The sequence below is a fragment of the Zootoca vivipara genome, chromosome 7, assembly GCF_965207765.1.
Source record: "Zootoca vivipara chromosome 7, rZooViv2.hap1.1, whole genome shotgun sequence".
Classification (NCBI taxonomy): Eukaryota; Metazoa; Chordata; class Lepidosauria; order Squamata; family Lacertidae; genus Zootoca; species Zootoca vivipara.
The window spans coordinates 10,363,355-10,386,838 of record NC_142590.1 but is presented as its reverse complement, the minus strand read 5'-3'; the positions used below and the strand labels follow the sequence as shown (position 1 = coordinate 10,386,838).

At 42.7% G+C, this 23,484-nt stretch overlaps 1 protein-coding gene across 37 annotated transcripts in view; it reads left to right on the top strand.

Annotated features, from left to right (window-relative positions):
- The window catches only part of PDC (phosducin), a 102,770-nt gene that overhangs the window by 53,544 nt on the left and 25,742 nt on the right, over positions 1–23,484 (top strand). For 13 of the 37 annotated variants that reach the window (XM_088674900.1, XM_088674918.1, XM_088674899.1 and 10 more), the window contains 2 exons: positions 14,903–14,995; positions 23,185–23,302. The exons of 4 other annotated variants lie outside the window; for them this stretch is intronic. The gene's annotated coding sequence lies outside the window, so the exon portion shown is untranslated. Of the gene's footprint in view, positions 1–14,902; positions 14,996–22,731; positions 22,811–23,147; positions 23,303–23,484 lie in introns of all 37 variants that reach the window. 20 more of the 37 variants (XM_088674920.1, XM_088674910.1, XM_088674919.1 and 17 more) reach the window with 7 other exon arrangements.

Genomic DNA, 23,484 nt, shown 5'->3' with positions numbered 1-23,484 from the left:
GCCAAGTCTCCCGTTTTCCCCGGGAAATCCCCGTTTTTCCAGCTGTTCCTAGCTGAAAAAACGGATTCCCCCCCCCCCGGTTTATTCTGGCGCGGCGGCCATTTTGGAACTGGGCGGAGCATGCTCAGAAGCGACTTTTGATGCTGCTCTGCCCAGTTCCAAAATGGCTGCAGTGCGACTTCTGGCGCGGCGGCCATTTTGGAACTGGGCAAAGCAGCATCAAAAGTCACTTTTGAGCATGCTCCGCCCAGTTCCAAAATGGCGGCAGCGCTACTTCCCGTCTGCTACTTCCGCCTGGTCCCTTATTTCTCCGACAGCAGCTTGGCAGGTATGCTATGTTCCCTGAACCAAACCAGCCAGAGACTCAGGTAGCACTGAGCCTCTTGGGCTTGGCGATCAGAAGGTTGGTGCTTTGAATCCCTGCGACAGGGTGAGCTCCAGTTGCTCTGTCCCAGCTCCTGCCAACATAGCCAGTGCCAGTAGATAAATAGGAAGGTAAACAGTGTTTCCGTGCGCTCTGGTTTCTGTCGTTGTGTCCCATTGTGCCAGAAGCGGTTTTAGTCCTACTGGCCACATGACCCAGAAAGCTGTCTGTGGACAGATGCCAGCTCCCTCAGCCTGAAAGCGAGATAAGCGTCGCAACCCCATAGTCGCCTTTGACTGGACTTTACCTTTTTTTTAAAACCAGAACCAAACCAGGCAGGCACCCTCTGCTGGAGTCCCTGGCTTTGTCTAACTCCCTGTCAAAAGGTGAAAACACCTCCACAACCTGTTGTGAAACCCCACTTCTCTCTACTGAGAGTAATTATAAAGTGAATATAGATCTATGAACTCTTGGAACAGCCTTCTAGCCCAATGTTGTTGTTGTTGTTGTTGTTATTATTATTATTATTATTATTATTATTATTATTATTATTATTATTATTATTTATACCCTGCCCATCTGGCTGGGTTTCCCCAGCCACTCTGGGCGGCTTCCAACCAAATGTTTAAAACAATACAGCATCAAACATTAAAAACTTCCCTAAACAGGGAACAATATTATTAGACTGGCAGCAGCTCCTGTATGTGTTTTCAAAAGTAACTCCCATTCAGTTCAGTGGGGCCTATTCCCAGGTAAGCGGACATGGAATTGCAGGTCCTATGCCCTGAAGCCCAACTTTAGAAAGGCTAAAGGCTGAACCTGAGGTCCATTTGCATGCATATCCTGGGCTCTGTCACTTAGCTATGGCCCGTATCGCCATGAAGGGTAGGAATAGTGAATGGGCACTCCATCTTTACCAACAGAATTGCATTTTCCAAATTTCCCCCAGTTGGTGCAGACCCATACTTCCATCACAATATGCTGCTCTTGTTCACCCACCCATACCTTGCATCAAACTCTAGCTCCATGGCCTTTTTGCCCATTCAATTGTGTCCTTTCTTGACTCAGAGGAATGTTAGTTTATCCCATGATTGGTACTCTATTGTTTCAACCGAGCAGTGGAAATTATTGTTACATTAAAATATGGCCCGAGCTAATTGGGAAAATAACTGGGAAAGCTGGCCCTCCCACGTAAATACTTCCTAAAGGGCAAAAATAAAATCAAAAGACCATTCAGTAGCCCAGGTGGTCTGTATAAATCTGACTTTTATATGATGCATGGAAATTATAACATGAAATGTTTGGCTAGCAATAATTGTTTCCAGCCTTCAGATTTCAGAGAAGGAAACAATTTCGTCCAAGAAAATTTTAGTCAAATCACCGGAGGGGTTGGGGGGAGTTGTTTTTAACACCTCTGATACTTTTTTCCCAGAAACTGAGGGAAACACTTCCCAAATGAATGAATCAGCTGAATGAAAAACAAAAACTACAGTAGATTATGATTCACTGCTTTGACAATTACATATATTTGAAGCCACTATGGATCAATATATGGAACATTATATGTATGATGTGTTAGCTGACTATTAGTCAAGCAATTCACAAAGAGGTTTTCTTCCCTTAAAATAACCTGTGACATTTTTAGATACTTTGGAAATGTTCTGGAGCCAGCCAGACTTTCTGACGTGATCGTTTTAACCATTCTTCTTCCTTAGTACTGCCCAGAGGAAAGCATAAGCTTTCTTCGTTTGCTGCTACTTAGCTTTGCAGATTTTTCTCTTCTTTACTTAACGAAAAGTAAATCAGCAGTTGCGACTTCCACCATCAACACAGTGCAGGAAAACTTCTGGCAGTTTCCTCACTGTGAGAAGTGAGGTTACAGGGAACCAAGCAGAGGGCCTTCTCGGTAGTGGCACCTGCCCTGTGGAACACCTTCCCATCAGATGTCAAGGAAATAAACAACTATCCGACTTTTAGAAGACATCTGAAGGCAGCCCTGCTTAGGGAAGTTTTTAATGTTTGATGTTTTATCATGTTTTTAATATTCTGTTGGGAGCTGCTCAGAGTGGCTGGGGAAACCCAGCCAGATGAGCAGGGTATAAATAAAAACTGTAGGTGAAACCTCCAATTTGCACAATCAAGTGCCTTGAAGGCATCTAAAGTTTCAGAGGGTGCTTTGTATTCTTCAGAGTGGTGGACTAAATTTAGGAGTCTTATGAATGGGTCTGCAGTGTGTCAACTTAGTAGGAAACAGGGCTTGTAAGATATATATTGTAGGATAAGCACCTTAAGCCTGTTAACAAAAAAATATTATACTCTATTTTGAGCCCTGCAAGAGACCTAAAGATAAAGGGTAAAGGGACCCCTGACCATTAGGCCCAGTCGTGACCGACTCTGGGGTTGCGCGCTCATCTCGCATTATTGGCCGAGGGAGCCGGCGTATAGCTTCCAGGTCATGTGGCCAGCATGACAAAGCCACTTCTGGCAAACCAGAGCAGCACATGGAAACGCCGTTTACCTTCCCGCTATAGCGGTTCCTATTTATCTACTTGCATTTTGATGTGCTTTTGAACTGCTAGGTTGGCAGGAGCTGGGACCGAGCAACGGGAGCTCACTCCGTCACAGGGATTCGAACCACCGACCTTCTGATCAGCAAGCCCTAGGCTCAGCGGTTTAGCCCACAGCGCCACCTTGGTCCTACACACGTCTAATTGGGTCCTACAAGAGACCTACACACGTCTAATTGCTTGGTGCCTTTACTGGGTTTGGGATGGAAACTATTTTGGAGTGTCTTCTAGCCTCTGGCATCTGACCACCAAATAAACAATTTTTTCATACGAGGTAGTACTTCTGTATACTGTTTACAGAATTCTTTACAGAACCCAGCAGGGCCTGAATATTTACATTTCTTGAAAATTGTAATGGCATTTTTGAGCTCTTCTACATGGCCTCTTTTTCTACACTGGCTGATTTTTTTTATTATTATTTTAAGCCTTTGCTCCTCTGAGATCACCTGGATGCTTTGGTTTTCTAATCATAACATGATTTCTCTATGGCCTCCTTCAGCTTCAGTAATGTGTAAATATTAGTAAAACAGAAAAAAGCCAACTCTTTGCAAAATCTCTTGGGGTGTATGGAGCTCATTTCCTGTTGTGAATTTAATTGCTATCATTTTCCACATGGCCCTTTTCCTTATTAACCTAGGTGACAAGAATCTAGAACATTTAATATTATGCTTACAATATTATTTGCTGAACAGAAAGCATTCTCCCACTGATATTGTTTTTTTAGCATAGCCAATTCTCTTTTCTTTAAAAGTACGTTTTGACTGGTCAAATGACCAAGACGACTACAGACTTGCGAAATGATGCATAATCTTGGCCTAGTCAAACCACACAGAGAAGACTGTACAAGGATATACTACTGTAGGTAACTGTGCTTTCCCCTCAAGTCTAAAGTGTACAGCAGTCAAAGGAAGTATGTTTGGTATTTAACATTACAAACAGTGAGAGTTCAAGTGCGGTTTGGTGGCATTTATTTCTGCTGGTGAATTTGAGGTCTAACATGACCAATGCCTTTCTTAGGATGTGAGTCTCAGCACAAAATGATATACCCACCAGCCCATTTTATGACTTAGCTAGTAATTAGATTTTTTAATTTTTTTTAACCGTGCTTTAACCTAAACTCTGCATGGTTTCTCATTAGGGTTTCTGTTATTTACAGAGTGAGGAGGAAGCGCTCTGTTCTGGTTTTGAGCTTTTACCACTTTGCCATTCTATATTTATTTATCATTACAGCGGTACCTCGGGCATAGCTTGTCAAGTTCTCCCTTATTTTAAGGGAAATTCCCTTATGCTGAATAGGCTTCCTCGCGAGAAAAGGGAAAACTTGACAGCTATGACCTCAGGTTACAGACGCTTCAGGTTACAGACTCCGCTAACCCAGAAATAGTACCTCGGGTTAAGAACTTTGCTTCAGGATGAGAACAGAAATCGCATGGCAGGGGCGCAGCGGCAGCAGGAGGTCCCATTAGCTCATGCATCCCCAAACTGCGGCCCTCCAGATGTTTTGGCCTACAACTCCCATGATCCCTAGCTAACAGGACCAGTGGTTGGGGAAGATGGGAATTGTAGTTGAAAACATCTGGAGGGCCGAAGTTTGGGGATGCCTGCATTAGCTAAAGTGGTGCCTCAGGCTAAGAACAGTTTCAGGTTAAGAACAGACCTCCAGAACGAATTCAGTTCTTAACCCGAGGTAAGGTAAAGGTAAAGGTAAAGGGACCCCTGACCATTAGGTCCAGTCGTGACCGACTCTGGGGTTGCACGCTCATCTCGCATTATTGGCCGAGGGAGCCGGCGTACAGCTTCCAGGTCATGTGGCCAGCATGACAAAGCCACTTCTGGCAAACCAGAGCAGCACATGGAAACGCTGTTTACCTCCCCGCTGTAGCGGTTCCTATTTATCTACTTGCATTTTGACGTGCTTTCGAACTGCTAGGTTGGCAGGAGCTGGGACCAAGCAACGGGAGCTCACCCCGTCGTGGGGATTCGAACCGCTGACCTTCTGATCAGCAAGCCCTAGGCTCAGTGGTTTAGCCCACAGCGCCACCTGGGTCCGAGGTACCACTGTACTTATTCGGGCAAAGTCATGGAACAGTTCCAGAGAGGTCAAATGAAGGGCATGAGAACATAGAACAACAGCAAAAATTACCCTTATGAGAATGGTATATGCACAACTTGCAGACTTAACATATAGAACAAGAGAAGAAGAACATAACATTTAAAGATTCAGATACGTAGCCAGCTGTGTTGGTCTGACACAGTCGAGATATATATATATTGTCCAGTAGCACCTTAGAGACCGACTAAGTTTGTTCTTGGTACAAGCTTTCATGTGCATACACACTTCTTCAGATACAGATAATGTGTATCTGAAGAAGTGTGCATGCACATGAAAGCTTATACCAAGAACAGACTTAATTGGTCTCTAAAGTGCTACTGGACAAATTTTTATTTATTTTTTGTTTGTTTATTTTCGATAACATTTAAAGAAGATTGGAAAACGTTTATTGAAGATATGGGAAATAATTGTGTACAGCTAAAAACACTGGCAGCATTAAGATAAATCCAACCGTGCAAATTTGTTTGTTTGTTTTTTTTTAAAAAAAGATTTTTATTGATTTTCAAACAAGACAAACACAAACAAAACATATAATATAACACTATCCCTTCGTTTTCCCTCCACACACCGGTCCACTTCTGCCACCAGTGGAACCCGTGTGCTTTAAGAATCAAAGGAGTCCAGTTGTGAATTGAGTTCTGCTTCCCCCCTCCCTCCTCCCCCCATATCCCCCCCCTGCCACTGAGAGAACAGGGAGGAAGGAGTTGTGGGGATCTGCATCCCCCAACTCTTTCATAGTCATATTTACAAACCTACAACACATAAGAAAAAGGAAAAAACATAGAAAGAAAAAGAAAAAAAAACAAAAGGAAAATTGGGAAAAGTTAAAACTTCCCAGTTCTTATTATTTTAACATCTTAATTGCGACTCCCTCGATAGTCTTCCTCATGGTTTTCCTGACAAATTCTAATTACTTGTGGCGAATTTTCCAACTCAGTTTCAAATCTTAATCTTGTAATATTAACTCAATCCTCCTCCTTTTTCATGCTGCCCTCCCACAGGTCCCCTCCTGCCACAAGAGGTGCCTGCAGAGCACAGCACTTCCAAGGTTCCATTTCCTCCTCACCCATCTGGGCACCCCCTGCCACTGAGTGCCTCAGAGTAAGGAGAGGGGGGTAGGCAGCTTTCTGCCTAAACACCTCACTTAACTTACAATAATTTACAATAACTTTAAAATTCTTTCCCAAACCATTCTTATACTCCCTTAAGGAAACATAACTTTTTTCCCCTTTCTTTTTTTACATTCCATCTCCTCTCCCTAAGTCTTTTTCCCCCAATTGGTTCAGCATTTCCATTGTCATGCCAAGATTTCGAAAACCGTCTTTCAGAAACCAAAACAATACCTTTTAACTAGAGTTTTTACCCCACACCCATTCTTTCCCAGATCCATCTCCAGACCTTTGCCCCCCCTGCCCCTGTCCTTCCCATCCCTCAAAAACACCACTCCACATTTTAACCCCTCCAGGATCTTCAATTCCATTAGTCTTTAAATCCCTTTGTCTCTCATCTTCTTGTTCTGCTTGTTTTTCTTCCTTTTGGAAATCATATTTTGCTTCATCCCAAACAAATTTGTCATAGTCCAAGTCCTCTTCAGTACTTTCATCCAGTTGTTTCTCCTCACACACAGTCTCAGTATCAGCAGTCTCCAAGTTTAGATTATCCTCTAAGTCCTGGACTTGGACTTCAATCTCGACTGGTGGTAAGTTGGGATGTTGCCGTTCCTTATAAAAGTCTTCCCATGACAGCAAATAGTTCAGCACAGTCTCCTGGAAGGCTCGAGAAAGCTTTGTTTTCATACCTCTCGTAACCGCAGATAAACAGGGGGTAGGGAACAATGGGTACTGGAAAATTCCTTTCTCAGACGATCGACTCCATTTTGGCTGTTCTTTTCCTTAGTTCTTAACTCAGTCCCAAATCCGTTCTTACTTCCAATTTAAATAGTTCTATCACGTTTTCAAACAAATTTTTCTGTTCACAGCAGTACAATCAATCCACCCGATCTTTTAACAGTTTGACAGCTTTTGACAGCTGTCAAAACGCTCTTCCCCTTAATGCCGCTGTACCTCAAGGGGTGCCGGACTCAGGGGCTGAGATGGTTCCAAAAAAGTCTTTTTTCCCTCTCGGGTCCACAATTTCAAGTTCTTTCGTTGTTCGGCTTAGGTTTTTTTTTTCCCAAACGCCTCCCAGTTTCCCATTAGGAAGAGACCGACTTCCGTTTCTTTAAAGTCTCTCCTATTTTTCCAATCGGCAAATTTAGGATCCAGATCAAAGTTCCACTTACTTCTTTAGGAATCTTTAGTTCAAATCGGAAGAATCCGCCGCTTGCCGGGTCAGGACTTGGAGCTTCGCTTCCCGGAGGTAAGATGTGGCCCAAAATGGCTCCCGCGGTTCAACCCCGCCGGCTCACGATCGCTCTATTGAGCTCTCGGGCGGCGGGGGATCCGCCAAACGGAGCAGCCGCTGGACGCCTGAGTCATCGGAACTCTCGATCCGATGCTTTTACGGGGAGTCCGCTCGCTCTGCGGAGTTCCCCCCCCTCCGAGAAGCCAGGGACTTCGGCACGCGAAGTCCCTGCGTCCTTCTCATCGCCGCGACGAACCGGAAGTCTCCCAACCGTGCAAATTTGTTTTGATGGTTGCAGTAATGGAATACTGAATGGTATAGTTTTTGTAAAATATGCAGGGATGTGTGGTATGTAAAATGAACCATGGAAAGAGAAGAAGCGAAGCCATTGATATCTTAAGGATGTAAAATGAGTATTTTAAATTGCTAAACGGAAATTTTAATAAAAATGAGAGAGAGAAAGAGAGAGAGAGAGAGAAGGAGAGAGAGAGAGAGCTCAGGCAGTTAGTCAAGGTACTCTGGTAATCAAGCTGGCAACATGGCAATGCTAACCTGATCTTAGCATCCTATAGTCCAGCTCAAAAAGGTTAGTGAGTGTTGAGCCAACATTAAATCAGAGCTTCACTATGTATTCTTCAGTTCTGAAGTGATCCCAGCCAATCATGGCACACCTGGTAAGAAGGCTGATGTCATAACGCTACATAACCACTCAGATTATGCCATGTGATGACATCACTCAAGGCAAATAAGGGCAATTGAGAGCAACAGGGCAATATTGCCTAAAGCAGTAACATGGGCAATCCAAGCCAATGAAGGAACACACAACTGAACTGGTTTATGTCACAAAGCTATGAATGAGATGAAGTCACTGGAGGCAAGCGAAGCTAACTGGGAGTGAAAGTATGCATGGGGCCACGCGAACAAATGGCCAACAGGAGTGCTAAAGAACTGTTGGAAAGCATACGGTGACCTTCAATACCATAAAAAGATTCACCCAAAAAATTGCAAGTAGTTTGGGCTTGCAATTAATACAGAGAAAGCAGCTCAGTGTTTGCGTTCAGCATTGGAAATTGTCCCCTCTTGAAAACAAGCATATGCATCAGAGGTAAAAGGTAAAAAAAGGTAAAGGACTCCTGGATGGTGAAGTCCAGTCAAAGGTGACTCTGGGGTTGTGGCGCTCATCTTGCTTTCAGGCCGAGGGAGCCGGCATTTGTCCACAGACAGCTTTCGGGTCATGTGGCCAGAGTGACTAAACCGCTTCTGGCGCAACGGAAACTTCGTTTACCTTCCCACTGCAGTGATACCTATTTATCTACTTGCACTGGCATGCTTTCGAACTCCTAGATTGGCAGGGACAGAGCAAGGTACAGCCTTGAGCTCAGCCATCTTTCTGACATGGGTATAAGGAATACATGGTTTTGAGGCTATGTATCACCCCCACCCTGGGTAGGATTTTATTGTACCTGTCAATATCTGAATCAAGCTAAGTGTTATCATTGTCATCACCCACTGCAGGCGCACCTGGTGCCTAAATTAATGCATTTTAGATACCAGGAGGAATTAAAGAACCTTTAATGAGGGTGAAAGAGGAGAGCGCAAAATATGGTCTGAAGCTCAACATCAAAAAAACCAAGATCATGGCCACTGGTCCCATCACCTCCTGGCAAGTAGAAGGGGAAGAAATGGAGGCAGTGAGAGATTTTACTTTGTTGGGCTCCATGATCACTGCAGATGGTGACAGCAGTCACACTATTAAAAGACGCCTGCTTCTTGGGAGAAAAGCAATGACAAACCTAGACAGCATCTTAAAAAGCAGAGACATCACCATGCCAACAAAAGTCCTTATAGTTAAAGCTATGGTTTCCCCAGTAGTGATGTATGGAAGTGAGAGCTGGACCATAAAGAAGGCTGATTGCCGAAGAATTGATGCTTTTGAATTATGGTGCTGGAGGAGACTCTAGAGAGTTCCATGGACTGCAAGAAGATCAAACCTATCCATTCTGAAGGAAATCAGCCCTGAGTGCTCACTGGAAGGACAGATCCTGAAGCTGAGGCTCCAATACTTTGGCCACCTCATGAGAAGAGAAGACTCCCTAGAAAAGGAGAAGGGGACGACAGAGGACGACAGAGGACGAGATGGTTGGACAGTGTTCTCAAAGCTACGAACATGAGTTTGACCAAACTGCCGGAGGCAGTGCAAGACAGGAGTGCCTGGCGTGCTCTGGTCCATGGGGTCACTAAGAGTCAGACACGACTAAACGACTAAACAACAACAGATACCAGGAAAAGACCCTTTTATTTTCCCAGGCTTTTAACCATTGATGCATCCCTCCAACCTGCTGTCATTACACTGAGCACCACCTTCTGCTGTTTTTATTGAGATTCTATTGTAAACCATCATGGAAATATTGAGCTAAACTAAAATATCCTGCTTAGCGAGGCATATCTGGCTCCATCTTTATTAACTTTCAGGAAGAACTTGAACACACTCCTGTTTCTCCAGGAATTTGTTGGCCGGAGAATACTGTTCCTGGCAACCCTGAGATCCCTGGGTGACGTAATGTTTTTAACTGAAACTATTTTTTAGATGTTTCTAATTATAACTGTAAAACACCTCTAAAAATGTGGATGTGTTTACTGCCCGGGGTTCCTTCGAGAAGAATGGTGCCCTATTAATTTAATAAATAACCTAAATATTTGAATGGAAGCATTCTCCCCATCTATTGGACATACAGGAAGTATTACCAACCCATAATAGTATGGTAGAATAGCCCCAATAATGAGATATTTCCTCCCGAACACCGTGTCCTTTTCTATCTGAACATTGCCTGCAACCATTTCTCTGTGAATTTAGCTTTAACAGATCAGAGTTAAAAACCAACAGGTGTGTGTGTGTGTTTTTAAGTAATGACAGAGCCATGGAAAAATGCGCAAACAGTTTTGACAAGATGTCAGAGGGGGCCTTAAAAGAATGAGCGTGGGACAAAGTCTTTGCTGCGCCGGACAAGATAAATCAAACAAAAGCAACACCCTGGCAGGAGAAATCTTAACAGATTAGTCCAGCAGGTCTTATTTTTACTACTTGTCACAATTAGCACTATATTATATGGCTAAGTGGCAACTTCTCATCGCCTTGTTAGCATTAAATGGGAAGCACCCTTTGAGAGTGCAAGGGTTGCATTGCTAGGTGAGCCAGTTCATGCAGGTTCTGACAATGATTTGCTGGTTTCCATTTTTGGTGTGAGCTGTTGCGTGGTCTGCAGAAGACTGCGTGAGCACCTCTATACAAACACCAGCCAGCAGGGTGGGGCAGCAAGTGCTGAGCCGAGGGGTGTGTGGAGAGATATCAGGGAGCTTGGCACATTATGGTGGCATCAGCAAGGGCAATCCAATGCTCTACCTACCTGCTGCACCCATACTGGGCCAATCTCCTTGCCACCTTTCCTTCTTGGTTACCATGGGAAGCAGGTGGCACTGTGGTCTAAACCACTGAGCTGACATGGTCGATTTCTTCATCTCATTTTTAATTCACTTGTACCAATCCACATAGTATTTAAGAAGGGGAGGAGGAGAACTTATTGTTGCGCCCAAGGTAGTCTAAACCACTTGGGCTTGCCCATCAGAAGGTCGGTGGTTCATGACAGGGTGAGCTCCCATTGCTGTGTCCCAGCTCCTGCCAACCTAGCAGTTCGAAAGCATGCCAGTGCAAGTAGATAAATAGCTACTGCTTTGGCGGGAAGGCGTTTCTGTGTGCTCTGCTTTCTGCACAGTGTTCCGTTGCACCAGAAGCGGTTTAGTCCTGCTGGCCACATGACCCAGAAAGCTGTCTGTGGACAAACGCCGGCTCCCTTGGCCTGAAAGTGAGATGAGCGCCGCAACCCCATAGTCACCTTTGACTGGACTTAACTGTCCAGGGGTCCTTTACCTTATTGAGCCAATCTCCTTGCTGCCTCTCCTTCTTGGTTACCAGCAATGACCTCTATGTTTGGAAACCAGGTGAACAACACGGCCCCACCCCACCAGTCACTGCCACATGCCAGATCTACAATTAGTGCTAAGACAGTCCCTGCCCTGGGTCTCACCATTTATTTATTTTTTAAAAAAAGCATGACACGCAAGGACAAAGGAAGATGAGCAAGAAGAAGAAGCACGTTCAACTCGACTTTTTGAAGTCACAGTTCTTAACACAGTTATTCTGTCTCTGTAGATTTTCGTTGTCCAAAAGAGTAGCCACTCCTCCATGTTGTCAGACAAGTTTGCTAATGCGTGGCAATATCTTCACAATTTATTAAATGTGAAATATATACACTTCAGTTCTGGGGCGGGTGGGAATCTGCATTAGCTCTCTGGGTTTCTCTATATTCCTTTTCCTTGGCTCCAATGGACAAAGGAAATGGTGAGCAGGTATATAATTATTTGAGGTGTCGTGATAAAATAATGCGCCAAGAGCTTGCAGTCCAGTCATAGTTGCATCAACCAGAAAGCGGTCAGGCTGGAATGCAAAGATCAAAGTCTTATCCTGACAGCACAACTAAGGCACAGCACTCACACAGTTAATAAGAGTCTGGGTTGCAGAATGTTAACACACCATAATGTTCGGGCAAGGACTGGGCATGGCCTGGGTGGTAGAAGGGTGGGGCTCAAGATGAGTCACTTGTGAAGCATTTTAGAAGCATTTCTGCTACAACAGACTTATTTCTCCAATATGTAGCTTGAATATGTATTAGTGCTATCATGCAGGGTCAGCTGAAGACATTTTGGCAATTTGGAAGAATTAAAACATGTAGGAAACAAAACAAACCCTTAAAATCTCTTCCTGTACACTAATGGTACTCAAAATTTTCTGCCTGAGAGAACCACCTCGCTTTGTCTCATGGTAAGGGTAACATGGACCTTCTCTTCCTTACTCACACAGGGTGATGCTATAACTCTGAGTATATGCCAATTGAAAAACCACCAATAGCAGGATAAACAATCAGAATATGGGGGCTCGTTTCCATTTAAAGGCAAATTTACCTAATTTCTGAAACGCTATGTGAACCGAAAACCGGCGGCCGTACAAAACTCGTACTGCTCTGACTTTTGCAGTGCCAAGTAACGTGTACAAGATTGCATATACACTGCAAAATATGCATTGAAATGCATATATTTGTGAACGTAACACACAAAGAAATGCACTGTATCAGGGGACAAGTGCTTTGCAAAAATGTGCATATTGGGGCAAGCCGGCATACAAAAAAAATGTGTTTATTAGTATAAATTCGCAGAAAAATACGGTTGAATTTTCAAAAAAGAATGTGGAAGTGTGAAGGACTTAATTTAAGATGGAGAGAATGGGAAATAAAGAGAAACCAAAACTGATGGATATGCCCATCCCTAGGTTCCACTCTCTTGAATACGTCAGTTAACATATTCCACTTTAAGTTCCCCAATAGCTTATTAAAGCTGTCAAAAGTCACCTTTGTGGCCCCTGTGGTGGGGCAAGCAGGATACACGTGGAAAGATAAATAGAAAGCTTCACATATCTCCTAGAGGGAAGGTTTACTGCTGGACTGATGGGAAGTTTGGTAGACAGTATGAATATACCCCTAAGTGACTTAAGGTGAGGCATTCCACTTCATACATAAGTAACATTCTTTACTCAAGTGAAATGAGAGATAGCGACATGAAGCTTTAAAAAAAATGAGCCTGAGGAGGGGAGCAAATAAAACAAAGCATATTTGACATTTATAGATGAAAGTTGGGAATGGGTTGATGTGGGAACCAATGGTATTTGGCTGTAAAACGTCTGACGTGCAGAAAAACCCCAGTAGACTTCAAAAGCCTCAGAATTTTTTATTGGGGGAGAATATTTATTTTAATTAACACACACATGCATACAACCAATTTAGGGGCAAGGTTAGGCATCCTCAACTTTTTTCAAGGATTGTGTATGTGGAAGTAAAAACAATGAAAATCATTACAAGCAAAGTTAGTATTCTTTAAAACAAGAGCTGGACAAACACTTTTCCTCAGAGGCCATATTTGCTTGAGGATAATGTCTTGCGAGGGCTGAATGCCAGCCACTGCTGGGAGCTGATGATAGTTGAAGCAGGAGATAAAATTGTTCGGGATGAACTATTCCAGAATAAAGGCCCTCTCCCACTCCAATTTTTCACAATTGATAATTCAGATTGTTGTTGTTTAGTCGTTTAGTCGTGTCCGACTCTTCGTGACCCCATGGATCAGAGCACGCCAGGCACTTCTGTCTTCCACTGCCTCCTGCAGCTTGGTCAAACTCATGTTCGTAGCCTCGAGAACACCATCCAACCATCTTGTGCTCTGTCGTCCCCTTCTCCTTGTGCCCTCAATCTTTCCCAGGCATCCCCAAACTGCGGCCCTCCAGATGTTTTGGCCTACAACTCCCATGATCCCTAGCTAACAGGACCAGTGGTCGGGGAAGATGGGAATTGTAGTCCAAAACATCTGGAGGGCCGAAGTTTGGGGATGCCTGATCTTTCCCAACATCCGGGTCCTTTCCAGGGAGTCTTCTCTTCTCATGAGGTGGCCAAAGTATTGGAGCCTCAACTTCAAGATCTGTCCTTCCAGTGAGCACTAAGGGCTAATTTCCTTCAGAATGGATAGGTTTGATCTTCTTGCTGTCCATGGGACTCTTAAGAGTCTCCTCCAGCACTATAATTCAAATAATTCAGATTAGAATCCCCAATTCTAGGCAGGTCTACTCAGAAGTAAGCCCCATTGATGGATTGAAGGTACACTCAAATAAGTATACAGAGAATTATTTTTCGGTACAACAAACCAATACATCTGCAGTTGTGGAAAGCAAATGGAAGTACAGTGGTACCTCTACTTATGAATTTAATGTGTTCCGAACACACATTTGTAAGTTGAAAAAAAGTAGTTCAAATCCCATAGAAATGCATTGGGAGAAAAAATTCGTAAGTCGAAGCAACCCTATCTAAAAATTCATAAGTAGAAAAAATCCTATCTAAACTGCATCCAAGATGGCGGACGGAGCTCCATTCGTAAGTAGAAACATTCGTAAGTAGAGGTACCACTGTAGTTCCTTTCTGACTTTAGTGTGCTGCATTTTCACACATACATCCACATATGGCAGAAACCTACCAATTTGTTCTGAGACAGCTGAGGCAAAAACTTATTTCCCCAAGCAACAAAACCAGGAACACACACACACCAGTCTGTTTTTGTTTCTTTCTTTTTTACAAAATAAAGTCCTGCTCTTTCCAGTTGTTATGACTTTGCAGAGAAAAGAGGGGAAACTACTTTTCAAGCCAGGAAAACATGTCTGAAATTACAAGAAACCTAGAGCTGCAGATTGTCCATCTGTGTTTAAATATAACACGACACAGAATGGGGGGGGGGCTTCTGCAGATGTATAGCTAGGTATACAGAGGTCCATTTATCATGTGATATCTTGCTACTGCTTTCTTGTTTAATGAACCAGGTTGTTACATATTCCTTCCTGATGTAAAATCCCTTCTCGCCACTTGGCAGGAAAAAGAGGTCCCCAAGCCATTCCAAGGTTAGAGGTCACTCATTGGGCAGTTTGGACATCCGGATGGACTCTGCATGTCATTCTATGAAGTGGTAAGGAGAATGTTCCCCACACATATGGTTTAGGCATCATCTGCACTATACATTGAAAGGAAGCCATCTCGTACCACTTTAAACACTTACCCAGCTTCCCCCAGAGTATTCTGGTAACTGTAGTTTGTTAGGGGGCTGTTAAGAGACCCTTTCCCCCCACACATCTATTTCCTAAATGGCTTAGCAGCCAATCCCTCATCCCAGGGAAGTCTGGGAATTGTACCATTTTATACAAATACTGCATGTCCTCCCTCCCTTTCTCTTACACAAACACACACACACCCTCCCAGCTTAGCCTCTTTGTTGTACAGGAGAGACGGCACGTACGGAATAGGGAAGGATGCAAATTACAGAGTCATAGGCAAATAAAATGTAACTGTAAAAAAAGCTTCAAAATTCATTGCGATAAGACTATGTACTTTGGTGTGTGAGGGCATGGAGACAACTATCAAAGCCACCTGCAGAATGATGAAAAGGATGGAAAACAAGGAAACCTACTTGGGCGGGGATTGGTCGTTATTCATGCTGCTCTACTATAGAAACACTTTTCGAGGGTACAAATCTGAATTTCTAGGCTGCATGCTTGCGATCAAAATGAAACTGAAAATGTTTTTAGAGAGAATATTTGAATTACCCGTATCCCTGCTCATGATTCTGAGCGTGTAGGGAAAGTTCTTTAAGCTCGGTCATTGAGAAATCATATTTGCCCATCAGTTGTGCAGCATGATGTGCCCAGTTTAATTTTTTTTAAAAGATAGAAAATCTTAGGGATAGCATGACCTAGACATGGACATGCTGAACGTCAGATAGCAACGTATAGTCTGCTTTTTACAAAAACCTCCAGAGCAGGAAAAGTAATTGCTTTTACTTGGCCTGCTTCCATAATATTGCAAGTCATAAAATGTTTCATTAAATAGCTTTCAAGCTCAACCGTATTTGTTGTCAGATGTTGCCGACACCCTGTATAATAATTTGAACTCTGAGCATAAAATACGGTTGGGTCGATATTCCTAGCCAATGTTATCATCAAAGACTCGTCATCACAGCCTCATTTTGACTGGCCTCCCATTTGTTGAGTCATCGACTGGACAAAACTTTTGTTTTCTTTTGCAAGTGTGGTTTCAGCGGGGAATTGAACTGGGTGACCTTTTCCATTTGAGGGCTTCTCATCTTTCACTTGCACACTCTTCCTCCTCTCCTGTAGAGGGCTTAGGGAACCACATGTGATACGGTGGTTCGGTTTTGCAAAAAGCTTCAGCTTTGAAAAGACTGCACATTTCTCAATATTGCAAAGCTTCACCCTTTTATCTTCCCGTGAAATAAAAGTCTGGTTCCAAATAATCAGATGAGGTCTGGTTCCATAGCAAGAGGAAAACCTTTGTTAACCACTAAAAGTTTTTATGGACTGTGCGAGACTCGGGATCAAATCCTTTACTGTGTCATAAAACTACTAGCACTCGGTGATCTCTTCTAGTCTAGCCAAACCTCAAGGGAATGTTGTGATAAAATGGGGCATGTCCTTGCATGCTACCCAAACTCGTTGGAGGAAACATACATTGAATGAAGTACTAAAGCACAATGTTCGAGAGGCCTCCCTTCTGATATTGTGTTACTAAGCGGGGAGTTAATCTATGGGGTCGATCTGAACTTTGCAATCTGAAATTTGCAGCAGAGTGCATTGTGAAGAATTTGAGTTCTGCAACAAAAGTTCTGCAACAAAAGACCTAATGATAGCAAAAGGGATATGGGCCAGAGTGGGGCAGCGGAGTTCACACCCTATGTGAAATGCCCCAAATATGCATAGCAACTTTCATTTTTCATTCTCTCTCTCTCTCTCTCTCTCTCTCTCTCTCTCTCTCTAAATAATTTTTATTTGGTTTTACAAGTATAAAATTATAACAATACAAAATACATATCCATATTTAGAGATTCCTCCAAATCTCTGGCCTTCCCACCTTCTCCTCTATTGGTCCTATTGTCAACCTTTCCAACTGCATATTATTCGGTAATCCATATTTTATGTCACTCCATTTTGTCCGTAATATTTGCTACATTACAAGTGTTATTGTAGTCCTGATGTTTTCATCTGCTTACAGTGATCTCCCATATAAGTTATAAATTTTCCCCATTCTTTATTAAAGTTTTGGACTTCTTGGTTCCTGAGCTTTTCGGTCAGTTTTGCCATTTCGGCATAATCCAACAGCTTGGTTTGCCATTCCTCTCTGGTAGGGATTTCGTTTTCTTTCCATCTCTGGGCTAGTATGGAGATTCTAGGTAGGGTCTGTGTGCTGTGAGTTATCTGGCGCCTGATGTACCAGTCAATACATTTTAGATTTTATGTCATTGTTCATGTCAAGAAATTCGTCTTGTAGCTGCTTGTACTGAGCTATTCTGGGATGACTGGAAGGGCAGACTGCGGCACTTAGTTAAAACTTAAGAAGCTTGCTAGATCGGGTCAAAGGCCCATTCTATTACCACAGTGATCAGCCAAATGCCTGTAGCAGGCATGTCCAACAGGTAGATCGTGATCTACCGGTAGATCACTGGACGTCTGCGGTAGATCACTGGTAGATCATTGGCTCCCTCCAAAGAAGCTGAACAACTGTGGCTCCCCTAAAAAAAGCTCAACATTTTACCTCCTCCCTGGAAAAAAACTCAACAACTTTGACCCGAACCCCCTCAAAATGGGCCTTCCTCCTTCCTAAAAAAGCTCAACAACTTTGACCTGAACCCCCAAAAAGGGGGTAGATCACTGCCAGTTTTTAACTGTGAGTAGATTGCTGTCTCTTGGGAGTTGGCCACCCCTGGCCTATAGAAATCCATAGGCAGGACCCAAGAAGACCAAAACTTCAATAAAGAATGGGTGTGTGTGATAATTTATCTAGGAGACCACTGTAAGCAGATGGAAAGAGTAGCAGGATTCCAGGATCCTTGCTCTATCTGACAGCTTTCTTGCAGCTGTTGCTACTAACAAACAGCAGCAAACAATGTTTGGAATCCTAACGACAGGCAGGTAATAAAGGCAGTAACTGCCTTGCCTTAAATGACTTGATTTAGATTGGTTTCAGGCATCCCCAAACTGCGGCCCTCCAGATGTTTTGGCCTACAACTCCCATGATCCCTAGCTAACAGGACCAGTGGTCAGGGATGATGGGAACTGTAGTCCAAAACATCTGGAGGGCCGAAGTTTGGGGGTGCCTGGTTTAGATTAAAGCTGCCACAAACAATGTCTTTTCTCTATAGCAGATGATCTCGAGAAAGGGTTTTAATTAGGGCTAAGGCAAATATTTTCCTATTTTAACTTTCATTTTGAAACTCATGCTTCAGGGGAGGGGCAGAAATCTTTACCAAATGTTTGCTTTTTCCTGGTTATGTTTGTTGCCTGCAGTTTTTAAAAGTCGCTGAAATAGCATGCAGCGGAAAATTCCACGCAAAGCACAAAGCTATTCTGAATAGGTAAAGAGCTCACTTGTACAACAGTGCCCCCTTATGCCCATAAAGGCTGGCTGGATGTGACTTTTAAGAGATATCCATCCAATAGTTTCTAGAAAAGGATATAATTTTAAAACAGAAAGAAGTGGGGAAGTGAAAGCAAATTGATCGTCTTCATTATTATTATTTTTAAAGCTTATGTACTAGGGACCTTTTATTTTTTAAAAAAATACATATCCCACTGCTAAGACAAAAGCTTGATAAAATTGACATTAATTGGCAAATCAAAGCAACTTTGAGCGAACATGCTGAAAGCAGACATGGCACACTGAGACAAGAAGTAATGTTATTATTCAACATGGCATTTTGCAAAAGAGCACTGCCAGGATAGGAAAATGTATCTGGTCTTTGTGCAGTGGGCTTGTTAATTCCCCCCCCCCCCCAGTTGGAACATGTTTCAATTGTCTTCCATTATTATTATTATTATTATTATTATTATTATTATTATTATTATATCTGTAGCATCAGAGATGCTTGAGCAAAACGTTCAGTGTGCATGCCAAAAAGCTGTTTATAGTACATGAGCAAAAGTAATAATCTCTATTTTTTTTAAAAAATCTACCCACCCATTTGCCTCACACTTATGGCACATAGTCCAATATTCTTTTTAGGTTTCTAGTTGGTTCAGAACAAATTTTGTTTATTGTTAAAAGCATGGCTGAGCTAATACTTTGATTGGCGGTGACTCAATGCAAATGTGTAAAAATTCTAGATCTACTTTCCAGAACTACCAGCCACTCCACTTACCACAGCATTTCCATGAAGGTGAAAGCTTGCGTGTTATTTTCCATGACTTTAGCCAGCCATGGTTCTCAGATATGTGTCTCCTGCATTTCCATTTGAAATGTTTCAGACAATATGTGGTCAAACACCAGTGATAAACATAGCATGTTTTGCTGGTAATCTAAGCTTAGTTATGAGGTGTGAGTCCTAATCATACCAATCCATTTACCATCACTGGCCGTCATACAGGGACCTTTATAAAAAAAAGGTAATGGTAAAGGTAAAGGACCCCTGGGGTTGTGTCGCTAATCTCGCTTTCAGGCCGAGGGAGCCGGCGTTTGTCCACAGACAGCTTTCTGGGTCATGTGGCCAGCAGGACTAAAGCGCTTCTGGCACAACGGGACACAGTGACGGAAACCAGAGTGCACGGAAACGCTGTTTACCTTCCTTCCACAGCAGTACCTATTTATCTACTTGCACTGGTGTGCTTTCGAACTGCTAGGTTCGCAGGAGCTGGGATAGAGCGACGGGAACTCACCTTGTCACGTGGATTCGAACCGTCAATCTTCTGATCAGCAAGCCCAAGATGCTCAGTGGTTTAGATCACATCGCCACCCATGTCCCCTCGAATATGGTACACAGAGACCTATACCATATGAAGAAACCCTTAACCATGTGTTGTTTTTGATACTCTACTCTGAACACAGCTTCTCAAAGGAAAAGAGCATCCCCTACTGGCAGGAAGGCCATCTAGGAGACGAAATAGTATGCCCTCGTGTACAAAGCAAAATGCACAGAACTGTATTTGTTACACATACACACACCCCAAAAAAGCTAAAATTAACGGGAGACTCCGGAATCGGAGTGAAGTAGCAGTGGAAGAAGATTGGAAGAAATTTAAAATTTATTTAAAGAATAAACGTATAATAGATTAGAATTAGTGGAAGTGAGGGAGATAAAATAGAGGTTGTAGATAATACAATGGTGTGAAATAAGTATTGATAGAAGTTAAGGACAATTTAATTAAGAAGTAAGATCTAGATAGAATTTAAAAGGATAAGATATAAAAGATTAAAGAATTAAGGTATAGTTAAAGTAACAATTAGAATTTATATAAGATTTAGAGTTTACTAAGGAGGATATGTAAAGAATCGCAGAAGGAGGTGGAATGAGGAAGTCAATAGATTGGAAATAAGGGTTATAGTTAGAATTTTTGTTTTTGCATTTTTGTATTTTTTGTATTCTTGTTTTTTTCTTTTTTATGTTTTGTAATTTTCTTTGTGTGTTTTGTATTTTTGTATGTTTTGTTGTTTGAGAAAATCTTTAATAAATACATTTTTTAAAATAGCTAAAATTAAAGCCAGTCCTCCCAAAAAGGCACCACGCTACTTTGGGAGAAGAGAACAACGCCATTCTGAAAGAGATAAATTCACAACGATGGCAGGGCAGAACTCAATATGTTTCTGTCTGCAGCTCATGGCAGAAAAAAAATGTACCACTTGTTTCTTCCATCACAATGCTCAAGGAACCCGAAGGGATGTACCCAAGTTCTAAATTAATATTTGTACTGTTTATAATCAGCACTTAGCTGGATTAAATTAGCTGTTTCACAAAGTAGGGTTAAGCTCTAAAGACAGCTCTTTAGGAAGAACGCACTGAAATGAGCAGCAAGCTGAACTGTTAATGGATGGTTTCCTGTATGCAACTATTTTATTAGCAATCTGACCGCGGTGAAATGTTAAAAATGAAAGCAAAACTTCACCATATAGAACCGTTTGCATTGCCTTGTGTGATTATTACTGGGTACACAGTACTGGCTTCAGATGCAGTAGGTCACCCCATTCCTCAATTTGGTCCAGAGCTACTTTTGGGGGAAAGTGCATCAAAACACAGTATTTCCTAGGAAACAACAGCACAGATGTGGAATAAAGATTGCTGCTCAAGTCATGTGTATGTTGTTTCCCAACATCATATATAAAAAGTATCTCCCAGGGTCTTATGGACCATGATAAAAACAAGTTGAAGCCTCTGCAGGACTAAAAAGAGCACAAAAAAAACCAAAAACCATCGCAGTTTATATGGCTGCAAAGGAATATTATGAATAGAAATCTTGCAAGCCAGTTATGAGGACATGTTCTCATCCCCTGGCTCAAAATATGATGCTCATTGCCAACCTCTCCTGAGGCTAGATTGTACACTGTGTAGGACTGCACATGCTGTTGTTGTTTAGTTGTTTAGTCATGTCTGACTCTTCGTGACCCCATGGACCAGAGCACTCCTGTCTTCCACTGCCTCCTGCAGTTTGGTCAAACTCATGTTCGTAGCTTCAAGAACACTGTCCAGCCTTCTCGTCCTCTGTCGTCCCCTTCTCCTTGTGCCCTCAATCTTTCCCAGCATCAGGGTCTTTTCCAGGGAGTCTTCTCTTCTCATGAGGCGGCCAAAGTATTGGAGCCTCAGCTTCACAATCTGTCCTTCCAGTGAGCACTCAGGGCTGATTTCCTTCAGAACGGATAGGTTTGATCTTCTTGCAGTCCATGGGACTCTCAAGAGTCTCCTCCAGCACCACAATCCAAAAGCATCAATTCTTCGGCGATCAGCCTTCTTTATGGTTCAGCTCTCACTTCCATACATCACTACTGGGGAAACCATAGCTTTAACCATACGGACCTTTGTCAGCAAGGTGATGTCTCTGCTTTTTAAGATGCTGTCTAGGTTTGTCATTGCTTTTCTCCCAAGAAGCAGGCATCTTTTAATTTCGTGACTGCTGCCACCATCTGCAGTGATCAGGGAGCCCAAGAAAGTAAAATCTCTCACTGCCTCCATTTCTTCCCCTTCTATTTGCCAGGAGGTTATGGGACCAGTGGCCATGATCTTGGTTTCTTTGATGTTGAGCTTCAGATCATATTTTGCGCTCTCCTCTTTCACCCACATCAAAAGGTTCTTTAATTCCTCCTCACTTTCCGCCATCAAGGTTGTGTCATCAGCATATCTGAGGTTGTTGATATTTCTTCCGGCAATCTTAATTCCATCTTGGGATTCATCCAGTCCAGCCTTTCACATGATGAATTCTGCATATAAGTTAAATAAGCAGGGAGACAATATACAGCCTTGTACTCCTTTCCCAATTTTGAACCAATCAGTTATTCATATCCAGTTCTAGCTGTAGCTTCTTGTCCCACACAGAGACAGATGAGGTGATCAGGCACTCCCATTTCTTTAAGAACTTGCCATAGTTTGCTGTGATTGACATAGTCAAATGCTTTTGCATTGTCAATGAAGCAGAAGTAGATGTTTTTCTAGGACTGAACATAGTTATAACCTAAAGGGGAGGAAGGCAAAAAGATTATCTGAAATATGGCAAAGAATTTGGGACAAAATGGTACAGTTGGTGTTAAGCGTGCCAGAGTAGGAACAATTGCAGCATGCCACTGTGACTTTTGCTCAGTCTGAATGTGAAAATACTGCGGAACCAACTAAAAAGTGGTACAATTAGAAAGATTTGCTTATTTCTATTTCTACAGATAACGGGGCATTTTATCCTTCTGTTGATTGGGGTAGGAAACAAGAGGAAACACCATTACAGTCAAACTCGTACCCTTGGTGAGAACTGCCATTTAAACCATACCCCTTTAAAAAAAATATATACTGAAAGGTATTAAAACTTTCTTCAAACAACTGAAGTTTCCTCTTCTAATTTTTCCTGCTAGTGATGCCTTATGGAAGAACTGGCCACAATATTTAGATCCCATTCACAACTTTGACTGGCTCTTTCTTTTCTCTCTTCCCCCGCCCTCCCTGTTTTCTTCTCAATTATATCTATGTATCAAATCCCTTAAACCTTTGGGAAGCCTGACATTTCATTGGTCCACGCTAATTAACAGAATTTGCTAATTCCTTTATAGTAATCCTCTTACCTGTACAGAGCTATTTCTGTTAGGGTCATCATGATCCTGAGGCCTCAATCTCCTCTCCAGATCTTTCTATCTTCGAGTAGAAGGCTGCTGGGGAGCCACATTTGCCTGAGCGTCAACCAATTGAGGACATTGGTGGTTACACTGGGGAAACCTGGAGCCGAGCCCCTGAGCTGACAAGGTAGATTCCTTTATGTTGTTTTTAATTCACTTGTACTGTACATAGTCTTTAGAATGTGTTTTAAGAAGGGGAGGAGGAGAACTTATTGTTGCGCCCAGGGTGGTCTAAATCACTGAGCCTCTCGGGCTTGCCGATCGGAAGGTAGGCAGTTTGAATCCCCGTGACGGGGTGAGCTCCCATTG